This window comes from Phodopus roborovskii, unplaced genomic scaffold (genome assembly GCF_943737965.1).
Source record: "Phodopus roborovskii unplaced genomic scaffold, PHOROB, whole genome shotgun sequence".
NCBI classification, from domain to species: domain Eukaryota; kingdom Metazoa; phylum Chordata; class Mammalia; order Rodentia; family Cricetidae; genus Phodopus; species Phodopus roborovskii.
The window spans coordinates 108,669-128,404 of NW_026125308.1; the positions used below are offsets into that span (position 1 = coordinate 108,669).

The 19,736-nt window shown below is 41.6% G+C and overlaps 1 protein-coding gene across 1 annotated transcript in view; it reads right to left on the bottom strand.

The window, feature by feature from the left end:
• The window catches only part of LOC127213763 (gamma-2-syntrophin), a gene marked incomplete at its 3' end in the record, with an annotated part of 113,692 nt that extends 95,289 nt beyond the window's left edge, over positions 1-18,403 (bottom strand). The window contains exons 1-3 of the mRNA XM_051174226.1: positions 18,270-18,403; positions 14,120-14,176; positions 13,966-14,023 (exon numbers count right to left, since the gene is read on the bottom strand). The remainder of the gene's footprint in view (positions 1-13,965; positions 14,024-14,119; positions 14,177-18,269) is intronic.
• Between the last annotated feature and the right edge of the window lie 1,333 nt (positions 18,404-19,736).

The window sequence follows — 19,736 nt, forward strand, 5'->3', positions numbered from 1 at the left end:
CTTGAGAGACTTGTGATATGAAACACAAACACCATTCAGTCTGATGATGGATTTGATTGAAGTATGTGGAAAGTTTGGTTCACACTTTTCATTAATTCAACACAGACAATAAATGAGAGATTTCAGAAGCCATTCAGCATCTCCCTGTCTTCCACATGAATGTGCATAGACTGCTGTCATTAAAGAGGGAAGAACTGCATTACAAAGCTGAATGAAATCTCACACACATTTCCACTCAACATCTCCCCTGTCATTGAAGAGATAATTCAACATGACTGAAAATCTGCACTATGGGAAGCAGTTTTCCTTCATACATGATCAGAGGAAAGTCTGTTTATGAGTTGGTTTGAATTCTTAAAGGGCTTTCATTAAATACTGGAAAAGAATAACTTTCTAAAATCCTGGAATGCTCTTTTAACCATATGTACAGCTGGATGTGGTGGCTCATACTTTTAATTCCAGCACCCATGATACAGAAGCAGGCAGATCTCTTATCAGATCAGCCTGGTTTAAACAGTGAGTTGCAGGATAGAAAGAGCTATAACATGAGACCCTGTCTCCAAAACACCAAACAACCACTCAAATAAAAAACCAAACAAAAACACATCATATGTAGAGATAACAACAACTGTCAATGCTATTTTTATTCATCAACAACATCAAATCATATTGAAAATGAAATATATCCTCCATATGTCTGCATCGTAAGATAAGGATGTTAAGTAATCCATATGGGGTTCTCATCCCACAGAGGCTTACAACAGACAAGATGCCACAGAGCATCGCTTTTGCAACTATGTCTCCTGTTGATTCACTCCAAATGTTCAAATTCCCTTTCCTCCTATCCTTACTGCCTCTGTCACCATCTCCAGCCCTCATCATCCTCAACCTCCCCATTTCTGGTTCTTTCTTATGTCTTTGCATAGCATTCATCTTCAGCTGCACCACAGTGGAATGAGGCTCAATGAAAACCATTGATCCTCTGGCACAGGGGAGATCTAAGAAATCTGGTATATGAGAGCATTAAATCCCCACATTTTCAGGGAATCAAAGTCCATCAAAAGATACTACACACATAATGGTAAAAGTATTTGCAGGGTGTGTATAAGTTTTCAGGGTAGAGAGTCTATGTCTTCTTTCAGAAATATAGTGAGGAGGTCTGTTGTGTTACCCGGGATGGCCAAAAGCCACAGATGATACCAAGAGATTTCCTGGGGGAGTAGAGGGGGAAGGAAATGATGCTCAGTCATGCCCATCTACATTCCTGTGCTGGGCCATGATTGCACCAGCATCTCCATATATGCTATCCATTTTATTCTGTACTGCGCCATGCTTACATCTGTTCCCTCCTGCCTTGCCACACCTGCACCCATGCTACACTGTGCCCACGCCTACAACCTGAATCTATGTCATTCCTTTACCTGAGTAATGCCTACTTCCTGCCACGACATGTCAGTTACCTGTGTTCCCATACTAAATTAAACTCCAAATGTTTTCTCCTGCTATGTCATGCCCTGTACTTATGCCTTTTGCTGCCTTTTCTGGATGCAGTGTATTCTTCCCAGGACGGGAAATTCATTAGATGACAAAGAATGCTAGGTAGGGCTGACTATGCACCAAACAATTTCTCTTAATGTATGTTTCACGGAATAATGTTGGATTGGAAATGAGTCTGCTTTATTACAACTAGCTCAAAGCTATGAACTTTTGCATGCCTGATTCAATGCATTTCCTGTTCTAAATCAGCTTGCAAGTCACTAGAACTTCCATCTGGGAGAAGCAGCCACTTCCTATATTCTCTGGAGTGGATGGTGGTGTATTCTGCAGGCTGTGCTGGGTCCAGATGCTCCATGCGAGCTGGGCAACAAGAACATCAGCCCTAAGGAATTACTGCACAATTTTGATTACACACAGCTATCATGTTATAAATTCCCAAGTAATGAAATTAAATGTCAGCAGCTACCTAGGTAAATAGCAAAGCACTTGTATAAAATTTCAAAAGTTTCTGAGAACAAATTAACACACTCAAAGAAAACGGGCAAATCCTCTTTAAGTAGAAGTCAGTGGCACATGCCTGCTGACTGACCCATGTCTCCAAGGCTTCTCCTTGCCTTAGAAGGCAGTTCTCCCTTCTAAGGAGAAGAGGCAGTGGAGGGAGATGTTTGAGGAACAGAGGGAAGTGGACTATGCCTGCCTACCCTTCAGGGAGGAAATGAAGGCACAGCTAGTCTTCCTTCCCACAATGTGTCTTTGTTGCTTGCTCTATCCTCCAGGAAGGAAACTAAGGTGCAGGCAGTTTTCCTTCCTTCCCACACAGTTTCTTTGTTGTTTGTTATTTTGTTCTATTTGTGGCAATAACTAGCTTTACTAGAACTACCACTACTTGAATTCACAGCAAACCGTAAGTTTTTTTTTTTTTTCTAGGATGATCATGGCTCTTATATATGCCGATATAAAAATAGTCACAAGGCAATTTAGCTGAAGTGTTATCCACAGTTTCACTGAACTTCAAATGATTCTTGGTACAAATTTAATTCTAGCTTAGGAAATAAGACGACTATAGAATTGCTGTCTGCCTTGTAGGTACATGTAGCCAGCACCATTAATAACAGCTCAGAAGAAAGGTAGTTAAAAAAAATAAACAACAACTGAGGGCCCTGCTTGGCTCTGGGTTAAAGTCAATGTTAGGGATTTGGCTAGGGGAACCACAGGGAAGCAGAAAATGAGCCAGTCTTTAGCTGAACAAATAAAATACTTTGCAGAATCCAGTCTCTACAAGCCGCCACTAGGTTCTGCTGGGTATGCTCATCTTTCTGAATTCTAATTCCAGAAAGAGCACAACTTTTCATTTTTCTTCTCTCTCTTTATTCAGATGCTGGCCAAAACCTACACATACTTTTTCTGGTACCCGAGGCTTCCCTACCCTTTCTCCTAAGTTTCCTTTTTACCATATGGCTGACTTCCACATCATTTTAACTCAACGTGGCTTTTTTTTCCTTCCTTCTTTTCCCCATTCTCCGATTCCAGGTAACTTTTGAGATTTAAAATCTGTGTTTGGCTTCTGGAATCAAAAATCCAAAGCAAGTTGAAAGTGACATGGTCTGTGATGAAAGACAAACGGAGAGTTGGGGTTTCATTTTAATTTTAATGCTCCTAAATAATTTATTTGGTCATATTAGACTACATTTGTGAATTTTATCTAAAAAGTGGGTCTAGCTCATCTCTATGGAATAAAGCCATCATGCAACAAAAGAAGCATGATGTATTGTAATTCACAGAGGCCTCTTGCATGTAGGTCTGGGGGTGAAGAACACTTCAGCTTTCAGACTCTTTATTTCTCACTAATTTCTGAAGGACAACATTGCTGTGTATTGTGTATGCTTTTATCAGTCAGGTTTTTACTTATTCAGGTTCAATTTTAAGAACTTTGACACAGGCATGGTGTCATATGCCTACAATTCCAGAATTTGAGAGTTAGAAGGAGAAACAATAGCTCAACGTCCTTCTCAGCTAAATAGAAAGTTCAAGGTTAGCCTGAGCTACCTGAGACCCTGAATCCTTGGCTTCACAAATCAGGCACAGGTAGGTGCAATTTCCCATAGTGCTGGGGTCTGTTCTCTAAGGCTCCTCCATTAGAAATGGACTGTGTTCACTACCGCATTTTGCATGAGAGTGGCAATCATTTATCCCTTACAGAGGGCAATAGACAATAGCAGAGCAACCTGGGCCCAAATAGGAGTATGACCAATTTTTTTTTCTTAAATGTAAATTTTCTATGAAAAATAAAAAGCAGGGTAATATTAAAATTTGATTCTGTTAAAAATAAATAACAAACAATATATTAGCACTGTGGATTTGCTAAAATAATCAGTTCTCTTTAAACCTTTTGTGTTTCTAGAATTAATGCTAGAGTACCATCCCTGAGATAATCCAGGCTTTGAAACAGCAAAGCAGCTCTATAATTGCTGAACATTCAATTATTTTTGTTGATTTTAAAACATAATTTTCTCAGAATAAGCCTATATAAAACAACCTCTATTTTATCTTCCCCTGCCTCCTTGGAGTGTTGGGCCGAATGCACACTCATCCCAAGGTCTAGCCTTGAGCTGCCCCCCTCCCCGCCCCCAGCTCCTGACAGTGCAATACAAATGAGAGTGACTGCATGTGAGCACATGTGAGCACACATGAACATGTGTGAGTCCAGCATGGCTTGACTTATCTCACATCTGCTGTTCCTACCTTGTACCTCTGTGGTTTTCATTCTCGGAGCCAGTGCTGCCATGGTGATAAAATGTTCATGCATGTTCATTGTTCTGGTGAATCAGGGAAAGCAGTTCACCTGCTTATATAACCTTTCCCATGGTGTGAATTTCACTAGCTCTGCCTCATAAACAGAAACCAGCTAACCCTATCATCACCCACCCCAGTTGATTCCCTACAGCCCTGAACTCCCAGGGTATCTTGTCTAGTCACATTGTACGGGTAAGCAGTCAGCCACAATGGCTATTTTCCATTTAGCCATGATTCAATAAGCCTGGCTCTCTCTCTCTCTCTCTCTCTCTATATATATATATATATATATATATATATATATATATATATATGATGGAAAATGATGTCATTTCCATTAGAGACAGGGATAAGGAGGACAAGATGGCCTCATGTTGGGAAAATGGCTCACTACTACCCACTTTGGGGAACTCACCACAGGGCTCAATAACCAAACTCAGTTCATTTCCCAAATACTGTCTTTGTTAAAATTTTAGGCTTTTCTAGAAAGGTGTAATTTACGAAAAACAAGGCCATCTACACTTTTACTGTAGTTTAAAGGCTAGACCTTTTAGTAAGATGCAACCTTAACTTAAATGGTGCTTTTTGTCTCCCAGGAGGCTCCCAGAATCATAAGCCAAGGTTCCAATGACATTGGGTGACATCAAGAGCAGAAACAGATTACCCTAAACCCCATGCCTTGAGATCTGGGCAGGTCCTGGATAAGCACTAAAAGGATCAAATGTTATGTTTTTTAGGAAATCTGTGTGGGACCTTGCTAGGCTTGAGAAGGCTCCAGGACACTGGTCTGGGGATCTGTGAGGGTCCTGTCTAAGCATAGGAGTATCCTTAACCACTAGCTTCATATTGCAAGTCTACTGTCTGGTTCTGACATTAATTAGGAACAGCTGATAGTTTTTCTGTTTACCTTTTTTCATTCTGTCTTAACTCAGCCACTGGAGATGGAAATTTCTACACAGAATTTAAATTAAATCTGCAATAGATAACATGTGCTTCAGAGCTCTTGAAATATCTCAAAATTCTTTGGGGGGTTTTTCACATTTCTCATTCAGCTATGCAGTAAATTTGATTATCCTTGTCAAGTTCTATTTACTCTGATAGCTTTTAAAGCATATCTTCATTGATGCCTTAACAATGAAGGAAAGTTGACATATTCTCCCTTTGATTTGTGACCCAATTCAGGGTGAAACCGGAGCATTCTTTATTTAGGTCTCAGGGCAGGCTAACCTGAGACCAGAACAAACTTATTTAGCACAGTAAACCAAGAAAGAAAAAACCACGTAATGTAAAAACCCCAAATCTGACTCCACATCCACCTTGCCAGGCAAAAAGGTTCCTTGTAATCCACTTCAAATGAGTTCATCCAGACACTGAGACAAGACAGTGTCACAGGGCTCCAAACATCCAGAGAAAAGATAGCAACTGTCTTTAACTGTCTTTACCAGTGGCCCTGAGTGTTCACATTTTAAACTTCAAGAGCAATTCCCTTATAGCATCAAAATGAAGGCAGAGTAATATGGGGCAAAGGAAAAGCCTGTCATTTGTGAAGCAAAGAGACAGAGAGAACAACCTCCAACCCAGCTGTAGGTGGAAACCATGGTGGATGTTCCAGGGCAAGTGAATTGTGGAATTATGGACACATTTATGAAAATAAAGATTATAGTTACTTAATTTAATAATATTTAAATGGAAGTGTGGGAATCAAGAGAAGTACAAATGCTAAGGGGAAATGCTCAATATTAAATTCAGCAATACAGATGAAAATAATCAAATAGGAAAAGCAACTAATGAGAAGAATAAGTCATGGAGGTGTATGGCAGGGTGGGGATGCCAGGTGAGAGTTGTGGGGGGAATTTATTTAATTAATTAGTTTAAAGCTGTGACTGCATGTTTGTTAGTATATAATGAGATGACTTGCTGTGACACAAAGAACTATATCTCTAAACAAAATTTTAAGTTCAGTAAACTTCTCTGTACTAGTGGTGAGGGACTGGGTAAGTGATTATTTCTACTTTTTCCTTGACTTATAAAATGAGAAGCCTATATGGCATTGCACAGGTTTGTAGGAAGTTCTTTGCATACATTGCAGTTATTGTCACAATTTCTCACTAAAAACTTTTCTACTTTGCATATTCCTACCACTCATTCTTCATGATCTGTGTGTAGTTTGCCCTAGATTCTAAAATTTTGCAATATCAGAGATACCATCATTAAAGTTTATTAAATTATTGAAAATGCTCCATTCTTCCTCACTTTGATGCCTATATTCAGGAGAGCAGAGGAGAACACATGAGATTATTGCAGGCTGCTCTGACCCATGGGACCTTTGCTGTTTCTGTGGGCTTTCTTTGTGTCATCAAAAACCTAGCAGACCCCTATGTCAGGATAGACATTCTTATATGTCATTTGTTCTCAACCTTCTTAATGCTATGAGTTTTAATACAATTCCTCATGTTGTGGTGACCCCAACCATAAAATTATTTTCGTTACTAGTTCATAACTGTAATTTTGCTACTGTTACAAATCATAATGTAAGTATATGGTCTTAGGCAACCCCTGTGAAAGGGTCATTTGATCCTCCAAAGCGGTCACGACCACCGCTATTTGGGGTAAGTGCTATCTTACTTCCTATATGGAAGAGAGTAGACTCATGACAGGCATGGAAGCTCCTGAGGACCTGTATTTCCAGAGGCTTATCCCACAGAAGATACTGTAGTCTTACAATCTGAGCAAGGACAATTTTACAATGCTATTTCTAATGTTTTCATCCTAGTTAGTAACAACTTATAACTATGATTAACAAATAGAGTGCTGACACATCCTTATTTACCACTACATGTTTTCTTAAAAATTAAAATTAGCTATGATGCAGTGCAGTAACTTGAACTAAAGATCCTTGCTTATCTCAGCTTGTCAGAGGCGTTTTTTTTTTTTTTTTTTTTTTGCTTGTTTCCTATTTAATTGTGCACCCCAACTCCCAGATCTCTCTCTCTTCTCTCTTCTCTCCTCTCTCCCCTCTCTCCATAGCCCCCCTCCATAGATCCCCATAGTCTTCACTCAAAGACAAAGACTGCTTGTCTAGTACTGAGCCATATTCTGAAGAGGTAAGCTTTGGAACCTGATCCCAACTTTTCTGCTAACCTGTGCATGTCATAAAAGAACCAAACCATGTTGTGACTCTCCTAAGTCCAATATCAACAAAAGGACAAAAAAAAAAAAAAAAAAAAAAAAAAAGATTAGAGAGTAGGATAGCTTGAAAGATTGGGAATGAACTACCTATGAATACAAACAGGAAGAAGAGGACTCAGCGATGTATGTGACAGTGTAGTATACAGGGGTTCAGGTATCCTGGAAAGCCTAGTTGAATGGACAGAGCAGGTCCTGTCTCCAGGAAGGGAGACTTTGGATGCTAGAACTAGAGAGGATTGATGCAAGTCAGGCAAGCCCCTGTGTACTCATACACAAGCTACCATATTCTGTATACTATGAGGTAGAGTATTCCTGAAAGGAAAATAGATCTCTCACAAGAACTCATGGCAAGTGAGTTGCCTCAACTTCTAGAGAGTGAATTTGGGATCCAGCTCTAATCATAAAGGCTTAAAGGAAAGAACATAGTAGGTTTTCCTCCCAAAAGATGGAAATGGAGTGGCTTGGTGATTACTCATATTTCCCCTCTTAAACCTGGAGTGAAGATTTACCGTATTTCAATAGATTTGCCCTACTACATGCATGAGACAAACCAAAACCCACAAGCTAAGGGCAAACAGATACATGTCAGCACCATTGCATTCAGCCCATGTCTTCCTTAGTTGAAAAAGCAAACCCTTTTCCTTTGAGACCCCGAAGACTGAGCATATTTTACCATCAAGCACTTCCCTACTGAAGAAACTACATGCTTTTACAAAGCATACATCCAGAGCCACAGACACAGAGGGTGCAGCCAAGGGTTTGGGCTCAAGGTGCACTAACAAGGCTCTTCACCATTTCTCTTTTCCCACATGTTCATGGTGGGAAAAACTCAAGCATGACGGTAATGTGTGAACATTCAAAGTCTTCTGACTTCTTAATGAAGGGAGTTTAAATATAAAAGTGTTTAAGATAAGTGATTGAGTTACTTTTTTAGTGCAGTAATAAGACACCATGACCAAGGCAATGCTCATTTTGAGGGTCACAGTTCCAGAGTTTTAGAGTTCATGCTCATCATGGTGGGCAGCATGGAAACAGAAAGAAGACAGCAGGAATCAAGCCAGCAGCGGGCAGGCATTGGAGCAGTAGCCAAGAGCTTATATCCAATCCACAAGCACAAGTCTGAAAGGGAGCTGACTGGGAATGTCATGGGCTTTTGAAACTTCAAAGTCTGTCCCTAGTAACATGCCTCCTCCAACAAGGCCACACTTCTGAATCCTTCCTAAACAGTTCTGTTAACTATGGATTAAACATTCAAATATATGAGCCTGCTAGAGTATTATATTTCAAACTATCACAGTGATCTAGTTACAAAATGATTGGAGACAGTCAATAAAATCCTGTATTCAGTTAAATAACCAACGATGAGAATAATCTCTGCAAGGATAATTCTGGCCTTATTAACAAAGTTCATCTGAAATGTCTAGAGCATCTTTCCCATTGTTACTATAAGCTGAGTATCACCCAACCTTACAAAACAGTCGCCTAGGATAGGAGCAACACAATGGATACTCAGGAGTGAGTAAAGAATAGCAGGGACATCCTGACTCTGCGGTACCAACCTCACAGTGCTGTGAGGAGCTGCACAGAGCAGTGAAGCCAGAAACCAGGAATGGGCACGGAGGCAAGGGCCTGAAATTGCCATGTTCCTGTTGCTGCTGTCTACCATTAGGAAAATCCTCCTAGATGTCTACATCTCAGTGTCTTTATCTGAAATATGGGGATGATCCCATCAACAACTCACGGGATGCTTAGAGGCCACACAAGGATGTATGGAACATGAAAGTTCCAGCTCCACCTTAAACAAGAGCTATACCTGGCTATTGCGTTTTCTCTCTCCCTTTGTAATGTAGCCTATGAAAACAAACTAGCTTTTCTCCACCACTGTCATCACCAAAGCCAGTGCTTATCATAGTGAAAATGAAGGGAGGGGAGGGAGAAAGAAGGAGAAAAAAATGGAATGAATGAAGGAGGGGAGGACTGTAATTACAGTAGTCATTGATGTTTTGCCTGTTTGATGGAGTTTTGCAATTACCAAATGAATCAGTTGCAGACATGTATAAAGTTGATTTGAAGTAGGTGAGGAATCAAAGGAACTGAAATTTGTGATGAAGTTTTAATGCTCTTAAATTATTTTCAACATTTCTTTAATAAAATATGTGATGACAAATTTCCCCGTCATGATGTCAAAAATCACACCATATATTAAAAAGGAGCTGGGACCAAGATGCTCAGATTAGCATCTGGTTTGCAGACAGTCTCTGGATCATCTGGCTCCCTAGTCACAGAAGGGACAGACCTGTAAGACTCTGAGACCACAGAGGAGACAGGGCGGGATGGCAGAGTTGTCCTCACCTGAACCCTGGGGTGGATTCAGAGTGTATGGTCTAAATTCTATGACATTATGACATTCCCGTATAGTGCCATCAGGATCTGCACTCTCGTCACACTAACTTGCCTCAAGGTTTCATGCTCCAGAGCTAAGGAGATGAGAAGGATCACTTCCAAAAGGACAGGAGAGCCAGAGCTGAGACAACACCATTTCCCTCTCAACTCATGTGTTCCTTTTAGCCCTATCCTCAGCATCACCTCTATTCACTTGTGTCCTTGAGACATTCCCCTTTCCATCAACTCAAGTTAAACTCTTTTTTTTCCCGATTCCTCAATCCCGCTGTGTCCTCTGAACCCATGCACAGATCAAGCAATTGGCATGGAATATTGTTTTTCTGCCCCTGCTTTCACCTAACTCCGCAGGACTTGCAGGTCGCTGTATCAAAGTCATCACTACTCACCCATTTTCTAAGGGGCTGAACCAGTAGACAGCACTCTCTCTCTGTCCTTTTCTACCACGGCTCACTGTCAGCAGCCTGACACTATCTACAAAGGGTATCTGAACTCTGTCCACGTGTTCTCAAGCTCAGCAGAGCACTTTTGCAGAGTTCATCTAGGGCTCTTTATCCTGCATGATGCTCTGCACTGCTGCACCTGCACTTCCGGGGTGTCCTCTCCTTATAGTGACTGCATGTTTTTAAACTGCAAAACAAACCTCACCACTTTGCCTTTCCAAAGATTTGGTGTGATACCTCTTAATCATAAAACAAAGTCATCACCCATACAGCAACATAGTTTTAAAAAGCATCCATGGTTTCTCACTCAACAATTCTTAACATCTTATATATGGCACATGGTTCCCGTTCTCTGAGTGTGCATGGCAGGAGTGTTCACTGTCAGTCTGCCATGCAGCAGCCAATTTCAGTCTCCTTACTGAATGTCCCAGAGAGCTATTTGTTGCACAACACTGGACAAATTCTTACACACATAAGAGAATTCCTGATTTGTCTTCTTTGATCCAACAGGCTACATCTGCCTTGTTCCTAAGAGCAAGAGAGAAGAAACAGCCTAAGGGGCAGCTGTGGTCAGAGAGTGAGAGCTGGAGAATGCCCTGCTTGTACAGGCCTTCTTCCTGGGGATGCTGCAATACCTATCCAAGTCATAATGAACACCATGGAGCATCCTGGAAGTTTCTCTTGGAACAAGCAGGCATTCCCAATTTCTCTGTCCTATTCTTGTTCCTGACCTTATTGCCCAATTCCTAGGCTGTCTGAAGCTCCCATACTTAATTGGGTGACTGTGTGTGCTCTGTATGTCCTCATCTGGGTGAGAAATACCGGTTCTGACTCCAAGTCTGGGAAAAGCTAAATGTTTGATGCCTCTATGTATTAGTGATATGTGTGCCTACTGTTATGAGGTCCATCCTCCAGGGCTCCTGCAACCTTGGGCATTGAGTATCATACTACACCACCATATTACTCATGTGAAGGGCATAGCCCTCTGTCAGCCTCACATAGAGACTCAGGATGAGCCAGCCCTCCTTTGCCTATGACTCTGAGCCTATGTCATACATTAAGGCCTGAATAAGTGAGAACAAGTCCTAATCCTAAGTGTAACCGCAATGCTTCTATTTACTTTAAACATTTTATGCAAGATACTCCAGGCTATCTGACATAGAAGATGAACACAATGGAGACATGAACAGGTGTCTTTGAGGCACTCTGTCAAGTATTGAGAGGGCCCTGTAGGAAAGAGACTGGGGCAGGATAACACAGGCAATAGATTCTCTGGTTTGAATGTCAGTGGTGGATGTCAGAAAGAAAGGTGATTGTGATATGACACCACCTTCACGTTGAGCCTGGCTGGACAGGAGTTACATGAGAGGCTTCCAAGGAGCTGAAGAAAAGAGTCCACTCACTAAGAGCACTGTGCCAACATGTCCCCACTCCAGACAGCGCCATTTGCAAAAAGTTTTCTAAACCCTATGCCCTCTTACCACATACATCTGATTATGGTAACAAGGTATAGGAGATTTCACCAAGCTTACACAGGGTTCTCTTCTCAAAACCACAGCCTCACTTCTACTTTTCTCTTGGAAAGTCTCCTGTACCAAGATTTTCTTTCTCAATTGAGCATGCAGTTTTCTATTGACTTATCTTTTGGTTCCCCTCATTCCTTTTTGAGGCATTGCATATACACAAGTTAAAAAAAAATGCACCAGTGAAAAAGAACCGATAATGTTTACAAAGATTACCTATAGAGACAGAAATGTACATGAGCAGTCTTCCTTCAATTATTAATCAGCCTCACAGATGGTTGACAGGGGCACAGAAGTAATTAAACACAGCTAACACGTGAGAGGATTGATTTATTCCTTGCTTATAGAATTTCACTCTCAATGCACCAGAGTGTACACTTCTGTGAAACATGTCAGCGCCACAATTACATCTGATAAACAACACAGATCCTGCAGTCCAATTTAACCACAAGGTTTGTTTCTAAATGCTTTAAAAGTCTCAAAAAGAATGATCATTTGATTCCGAGAACTATATAGCTCTTTCAATTTCCTGCTTGCCAAGGTTGGAGCTAAGCTCATAATTTCTGATCAAATGAAGTCATTGGTGCCACCAAGCAGGTGTGTGTGTGTGTGTGTGTGTGTGTGTGTGTGTGCGTAGTGTATAGTAAGATATGTGCTTCCATATTTTCTATCCTCACCTATAAGTAGTGTCTTCCTGCCTCTGGGCAGAGGCCACAGAAAAGCTACATTCCTAGGCTTACTGGATTTCAATCCTAATTAGATATCCTGCCTGCTGCAAGAAGGGTTTTCCACCTTGCTCAGAAAGGAGGGAAAGTGTCTCCCTGCATTGACTCCTAAATGTCCTAGGTGAAGGCAAATTGTCATGTAGATTCCAGTTTCAGAATGAACCATGTGGACACTTTTCTCTTCAAAAATATATTCAAAGCTATCATGGGGGTCCACAATCTCTCTGAAATTTCACCTCTTATTTGAAATATCTCTGCAGTGCAATTTCTGTGGCCTCTGTTAGTGGCCTGGATGAGTCTACAACACAGATTTCCAGATATCTCCTGCCATTAAGGCACTCCCCCCCCTACAGTATCAGTGCAGCAGACCTAGGCTAATTATAGCAAATCAAGTTGGGTTCATTGTCTAGTGCAATCACTAGGTGAATAAGAAAGTTTTGAGAGACAGTCCAAGCTTACTTTCCTCTCCATATACTGTGACCTTTGTTTCCAATAAGAACAGAGGCAGGACCACAGGAGTTCATGGTGGCTGGCCACCCCTCGCTTTGGTCTCAGTTCGACTGACCCCACCTCCAGGTCCTAACTTACCTCCTTTTAAAGGTGAGGCCCAAGGGTACATGTGAACTATCCCCCTGGGACACCTGACTGCAGGGCTGCCCATATCAACCCTAGCACACCAGCCTGTTTAGACTGAGCTTCCCAGGCAGAGGACTAGGGCTGGGATGGCAGAGATGGAAGAAGGCACAGGAGGCTGAGAAGCTGACAGCAGTGTGTCAGTAACAAAGTCATTTTGGGACATCAGGAAACACCCTGTTTTACTGAGACTTGCCTGCCCCATATGAAGTCCCACCCTCACCTTCTCCTGTGTATACGTGTCCTCTCAGAAACCCTAAGTTCTGCCACCACTAACCATAGCTAGTGCTCCTATCATAGCTTGACGTGACAGTTAATGGACCATGGTTCCAAGCAGTACATTTTCACTTCCCTTCTGGGTCACTCTTGAGCATGTTTGGAGTTCTACAATGGGTATCTTACTTTCATGCCCACAGACTCTTTCCAGATGCCAGTGGACACAGCAGGGCCTCACCCTACAGTTTAGTCTCCCCAGGTTTAAACCAACTGGAAAAGATCCATTGCTCACTCTTGCAGTAGTAAGTGCTCTTTGTGGTAACAGGACACGTCACACAAGAAACAGTCTTTCATGGGTTGACAAGATCAGGGGGAAATGAAAAGGGAAGCCAGCTTGAATCAGGGGACCAGGCAACACACAGCTACAGCAGTGAAGTACAACTTAAAGAATGCAGCCAAAATGAGGGGTGTGCTAATTTCTAGCACTTAAAAAAGCCATTTTCTTATGGTAGTCAGTGTTGTGCCTGTCACTGGAACCAGGCTTACCTGCTTGGTCTTTGAATATTTTGGATATGACGACAGGGACACCATGCTCTGCTCCTCCCTAGAAGGCAGAGACATGAGAAGGAAACAGTTATCAGGACTGACACTGAAGGCTTTGGGGCCTGAAGGGCAGGGTGGCAAGAAAACAAGCTCATACCTTGATACTCAGGCCCAGGCCACCCACAGGTTGTCTGCGAAGTGTAACAGTTCTGTGCTTTAAAAAATGTTAGGGAAAAAATAAGTTTAGGTTACAATGCATTATCAGAGAATGAACAAGAGAATGCACATATAACTTCTTAATCAAAACTTGAGCAATTTTTAAAATAAAAACTTCCAGTTTGGCACTCTCCAACCTCTACAGTAGCTGTACCATAGCCAGCCCTCATCCAGTGGTCTGCTTACAGGTAAACAAGGAAGACTGCTGGTAAAATAAGGTCCTGTTGAAGGACTCATTAGAAATCTACACCAATTGCTACAGAGCTTGTTAGCTTGTTGCCTCACCCTCATATTGTTCTAACAACAGAGTCCCATTTGGACAATGCCCATGTCCATGATCCAGGTGGAGAAGTTGCCTCCTTTTAAACGTGTCCTCCTCCTGCCAGCCCCCAGAAGAGAAATCCTCAGCACACACCAGTGCAGTTTCCTGTGTTTAGTCCAACTGTGGGTCCCAGTATACATTTCAGAAGAACCAGACTTCTCATACCTCTGAACACCTATGGCTAGTAACATTTAAATCAACATGGTGATAAAAGCTAAACATACAATACACCTATCAATTGGCAATACTTAAAATCTTGTCTCTTACATATGAAATCATGGCCTTTCATTTTGCTTAGGTCTAAACTGACTGAAAAATTTTACACAGCTACATGTAGGCATGGGACAAATCATGCAGGAACCATGCTGGAAAGGACAGGAGAGATGGCTGGTATACACTAATAAATAGAGAAAGCATTTCTTTTCCTTCAAAAATACGATAGGAACCATAAACATCATACTTTAACTGAAAAGTAATAACATTCAGACTGAAAGGCTCCAAAACATCAATATTGGAAAAGCAGAGGCCAAGAAGTATGACAGGACACCTAGAACCCCTGCTTCATCTTGGGGATTGGGTACCAAAATAGTACAGAGAGAAAAAGCAGGCTGGTAGGAAAAGCTGCTGTGGCCCTTGACATGTGTGATGTCTTCCACAGACTGCCATATCAACCTGTAAATATACTCCTGGGAAGGAGTGTGTTGGTTATAAGATGTCTAAGTTCTAACTTGACGTGGTGGCACCTGTCTCTGCTTCTAAGAGAGCTTCCCAGAACAGCAGGACACAGAGGTATGAATCCATCACTCACCAACAAAGTTGCCTTAAATACATCATACACTCAAAATAAGAAACAAACAAACAAACAAAAAGAGCAAATAAACACATTTTTTCAGAATCCATGAGTGAATTGCTCACATAGTATTGTAACTGGAAACATTATATTTTGTGCATACATCATAGGTCTAAGTAATGAACCCTTTATAAGAGCACATACAAGGAAAAGGCTGCAATTTAGAGACATTTGTATAAGAACACTCATTTTCATTTTCCTCATCTAGGCCACATTCAAGTGCACCTGGTTCCCATGACAGACACGCTGTCAGGACTTATCTGAGGGGTTCATAGTGTGCAAGAGAGAGCAGCAGCACACAGTTTAAACCACATTCATCTTAGCATTGATTAAATAATCCAAGATCTCAATGCAAGCTAAGTATCTAAGGATGAACAGATTGAGTTTCTACAGTGGAATACCAATCATCCTTAAACGGGGGAAGTTACTCATCTGCAACAATATACATGAACTGCAGAGGATTATTAACATGTTAAAACAATTTGGGCAGAAGAAAAAATGGATGTGATCCCATGTACGTAGTAGGTGCCAGGATTACAAGTTGCAGATGTAGCAACATTGGGCAGAGGTGGTGTGAGATATATGATGGGTAATTTATATCTTGGTGTGTTAGCACATGTCTGAAATTCTAGTACCTAGAAGATATAAACAGGAGCATCAGGAGTTCATCTATTGGTTACCATGGGGAAGTTTGAAGCCAGCCCAGGACACAGGGAACTGTCTCAATAAAATACAAATAAAAGGGTTAAGTTCTGGAACTCTAATTACATGATGAAGATGACAGTTCTCAATATTGTACTGTATACTTGAAGTTTAACAGTACCACTGAGACCTTCACACACATGCACACAGTGTAAATGTGCAAGATAATGTATATGTACATAAATGAATTAGCTTAATTACAGCAATAATTTCTATATGTAAGTAAAATAATCATATATGTAAGTCAAGTAGTTACACTGTATAGCTAAATATATAAGATTTTAATTGTTACTTATGTCTTAATAAGTTTGATAAAATTAAATCTGCTTTAGGAACACAGCATCCACTACTGGGAAAGGAGCCTTAGTTAGGGTTTTTGTTATAATAAAACATTGGCTTCAAGTTCCAATATCACAATTCATCATCCAGGGAAGCCTGCGGAGGGACTGAAGGCAGGAACCTAGAGGCACAGATCTAAACATAAGTCTGAAGCTGTAACAAACTTTAGTCTGGAAGTTAAGAGTGAGGGTTTTAATGGGTAAAAAATTCCACAGGAACTTGAAGAATAATACTACAGGAAAGCTGCCTCTAGCACTTCAAAGCCACTTTTGTGCTGAATGAAAAAGATACATAAAGGGTAAGAATTAACTGTCAAAGGAGACAGCTGTCTTTACGTATTTATAGTCAGAAGGAAGTGTGGAGAGAGCCAAGTACAGTTGAAGTGAGGCTACTGCCAAGGTGTGAGTACCAGCTGATCCTTAGGGCTGAATCCTAGATGCAATCTCTCCTAAAAGTCATTTTTATAACACATTGTGGGAAGGACATGAAACAAACTTTGAGAATTCAATGAATTACCCTACGGAACACATTCACTTCCCAGAAGGAAAGTTTTATAGCATTTCATCACTAGTTTTGAATCTGTTTCTCTGATTAGTGAGTGAGGGCCTGTATTTGGAAATGGGAGATGTTCATTTGTATGGGAATGTGCACACTACACATTTCCAGGGTTTGATCGCATTACCCATCTAACTTCTTCTCTTTTATTTTCCTTTTTAAGATTTGAAACAAAGTTGTTTCACATATCAATTCCAGTTCCCTCACCCTCCCATCCTCCCCTATCGCCCCCACCAAACCCTAGCCCATAACCTTTCTGCTCCCCAGGGAGGGTGAGGCCCTCCATGTGGAGCCTTCAAAGTCTGTCATACCATTTGGGGCAGGGCCTAGGCCCTCCCTCACATCCAACTTCTTATCCAGCTCTCAATGCTAAGGCTTTGACTCTGATGGGTGGTTCTTGACACACAACAGATTCTGTCTTGTTATTTCTCTTGACCTCAATGATGAATTAGCCAGTGGCTTGATCTGTGCAACAAGAGCTCTCTTAATACTATATTCTATAAATGACTAGATCCACCAGACTTTGATGCATGAGCTATGTGAAGGACACTTCACTCCAAACCATACACTGCTTAAATCAAAGTCAATGCCTTGTTGTTGTTGTTGTTGTTCTGGCTTTTTAGATAAGACTCTTACTATGTGCCCCTGACAAGCTTTGAACTTGGTATGCTGCCCAGGCTGGCCTCAAACTCACAGAGATATATGACTGCCTCTGCCTCCCAAGTGCTGGGATTAAAGATATGTGATATCACTTTTTGTATTCAGTTATTCAGTTCCTAGTCAGAGGTGTCCATGCTAAGAAGTATACAAAGACAGGTGGAAATACTGGGCTGCCAGCCATGCCAAATTGAGGAGCTCTGGGCCCAGTAAGCAATCCTGTTTTGTGAAATAAGGAAAGAAATAGAATAGGACCAGATGTCAACCTCTGGCCTCTACTCATTCATACAAATGTCTATACCACATACATTACACATACATACATATGCCACACCTCTTCTATCCCCTTCTTCCTCACATGCTGTGCATGCATGCATGCACGTACACACACACACACACACACACACACACACACACACACACACAGACCATACGTCTCCCACTCCCACATACCAAGTTGTTAAAAAACAAACTTAGAGAAGGTATGAGATAGAACTACAAAACAAGTATTTAATTTTGTGATGTGACCAGCCCATACTTGGGGACAAATGAATCGCAGCATGCCAATTTCTCACAGAACCTTCCTGAGCAGTGATTTTTCAAAGTCTTTTCTGAAGCTCCTGGACTGGGATGGTTTGAGCCATACCAGGAAGCAAGAGCACTTACATTAGCACCAGGAGGGGCTCCCCCGATGCAGACGACATCTTGCTTTTGAATAGTCAGTGCCTCTTTTGTCAGCTTCAGCCGGACGTCATAGGCATTTTCCAACCCTTCATCATACAACAAGGCCAGAGCAGTTTTGGTCTGAGGATACAAAGTGGTGACAGGAACAAGTGAGTCCAGCCCTCAGCAATGAGAGATGATAGGTGCTTCCTTTCCTACCACCTTCTAACCTGAATATACATATTTCTCTTCATTCATGGTAGAAACTGATTGACTGACAGATATATCTTGGATATATGTCTCTGGAAATCTGGACTTTTCTTGTACCCTACATGCTGCTGGGGATTTTTCCAGACTTCCTGAGACATGCTTCCACATCTTCATACCAGATGCTGTGTAATCCTTGTCTCCATTTGCAGCAGACATTCAGGGTAGCAGGGCTACCTCACCAGCTCTAGATGGAAACTGCAGGAGACTGAGAGTCCCTTGAGGTCGACACCCAGAACAAAAGAACCTGTCTAGCAGCTGCAGTCCATGGCACAGGGACTGTCACCAAGAGAGTCACATCAGGAAACTGCCTGAGGAAAGGGATCATGATGTGGAGGACAAGCAGGGCTCTCAGTTGACATGGAAAGGTGAGGAACCAAATCATGTAATGTCAATATGATAAGCACAGTCACATGTGATATTAATTTACAACGAATTCATTGAGCCAAGTAGCTTGTGGCAGTGAGGAAAATCCCTGTACCCATAGACTCCAAGAATGGAAACAACTGGCATTCATTCAGAGGAGAGAACAATTGTGTAGGATGAAGGCCAAGAAGAGGATTCTGGCCAGTTAGCGAGTGACTATGATATTCTAATTACACATTTTGTGATGGTGAATCTCTGTGGCTAGCTTGGCTGGATGGAGAAGTGCCTAGGAGACTACTAAGTGGAGTTTTCCTGAGGGTATCTCTAGAAAGGACTAGACCAGACGATTTCTGAGATGATCAGTGGTTTACCCACTGATGGACCCAGAAGTCAGACTACTGGGAGGTGATGGAACTGTGGAAGGCAGGCCCTCATTGGGGGAAGTGGCTCCCGGAAGGAATGCAATTTAAAGGAGTTTCTTGCCCTGTCCGCTTACTTTTCTTCTCTGATTTCTGATACCAGTAGGTCACCCACAAGCTGCAGCCTCCAAGATACTAACTCACCCTGGCCTGAAGCAACAGCACTGCCATGGAGACATCTGTAATTGTGAGTCGATGTAATCCTCCTGCCTCGCAGTGTTTGCATGAACATTCTTACAGCTACTGGGGCTGAAGAGCACACATTTTAATACTTAATGTCATCTATTTAGGAGTTCACCAAGGATATCAAACAAACAGGACTCAATAAAGACCTGGCATGGGCCATCTTCTGCCTCCCTCTGCCATCTGAACCAGGTGACACCATCAAATTCAGCTCCTCAAAATGTTTAAAAAAGAA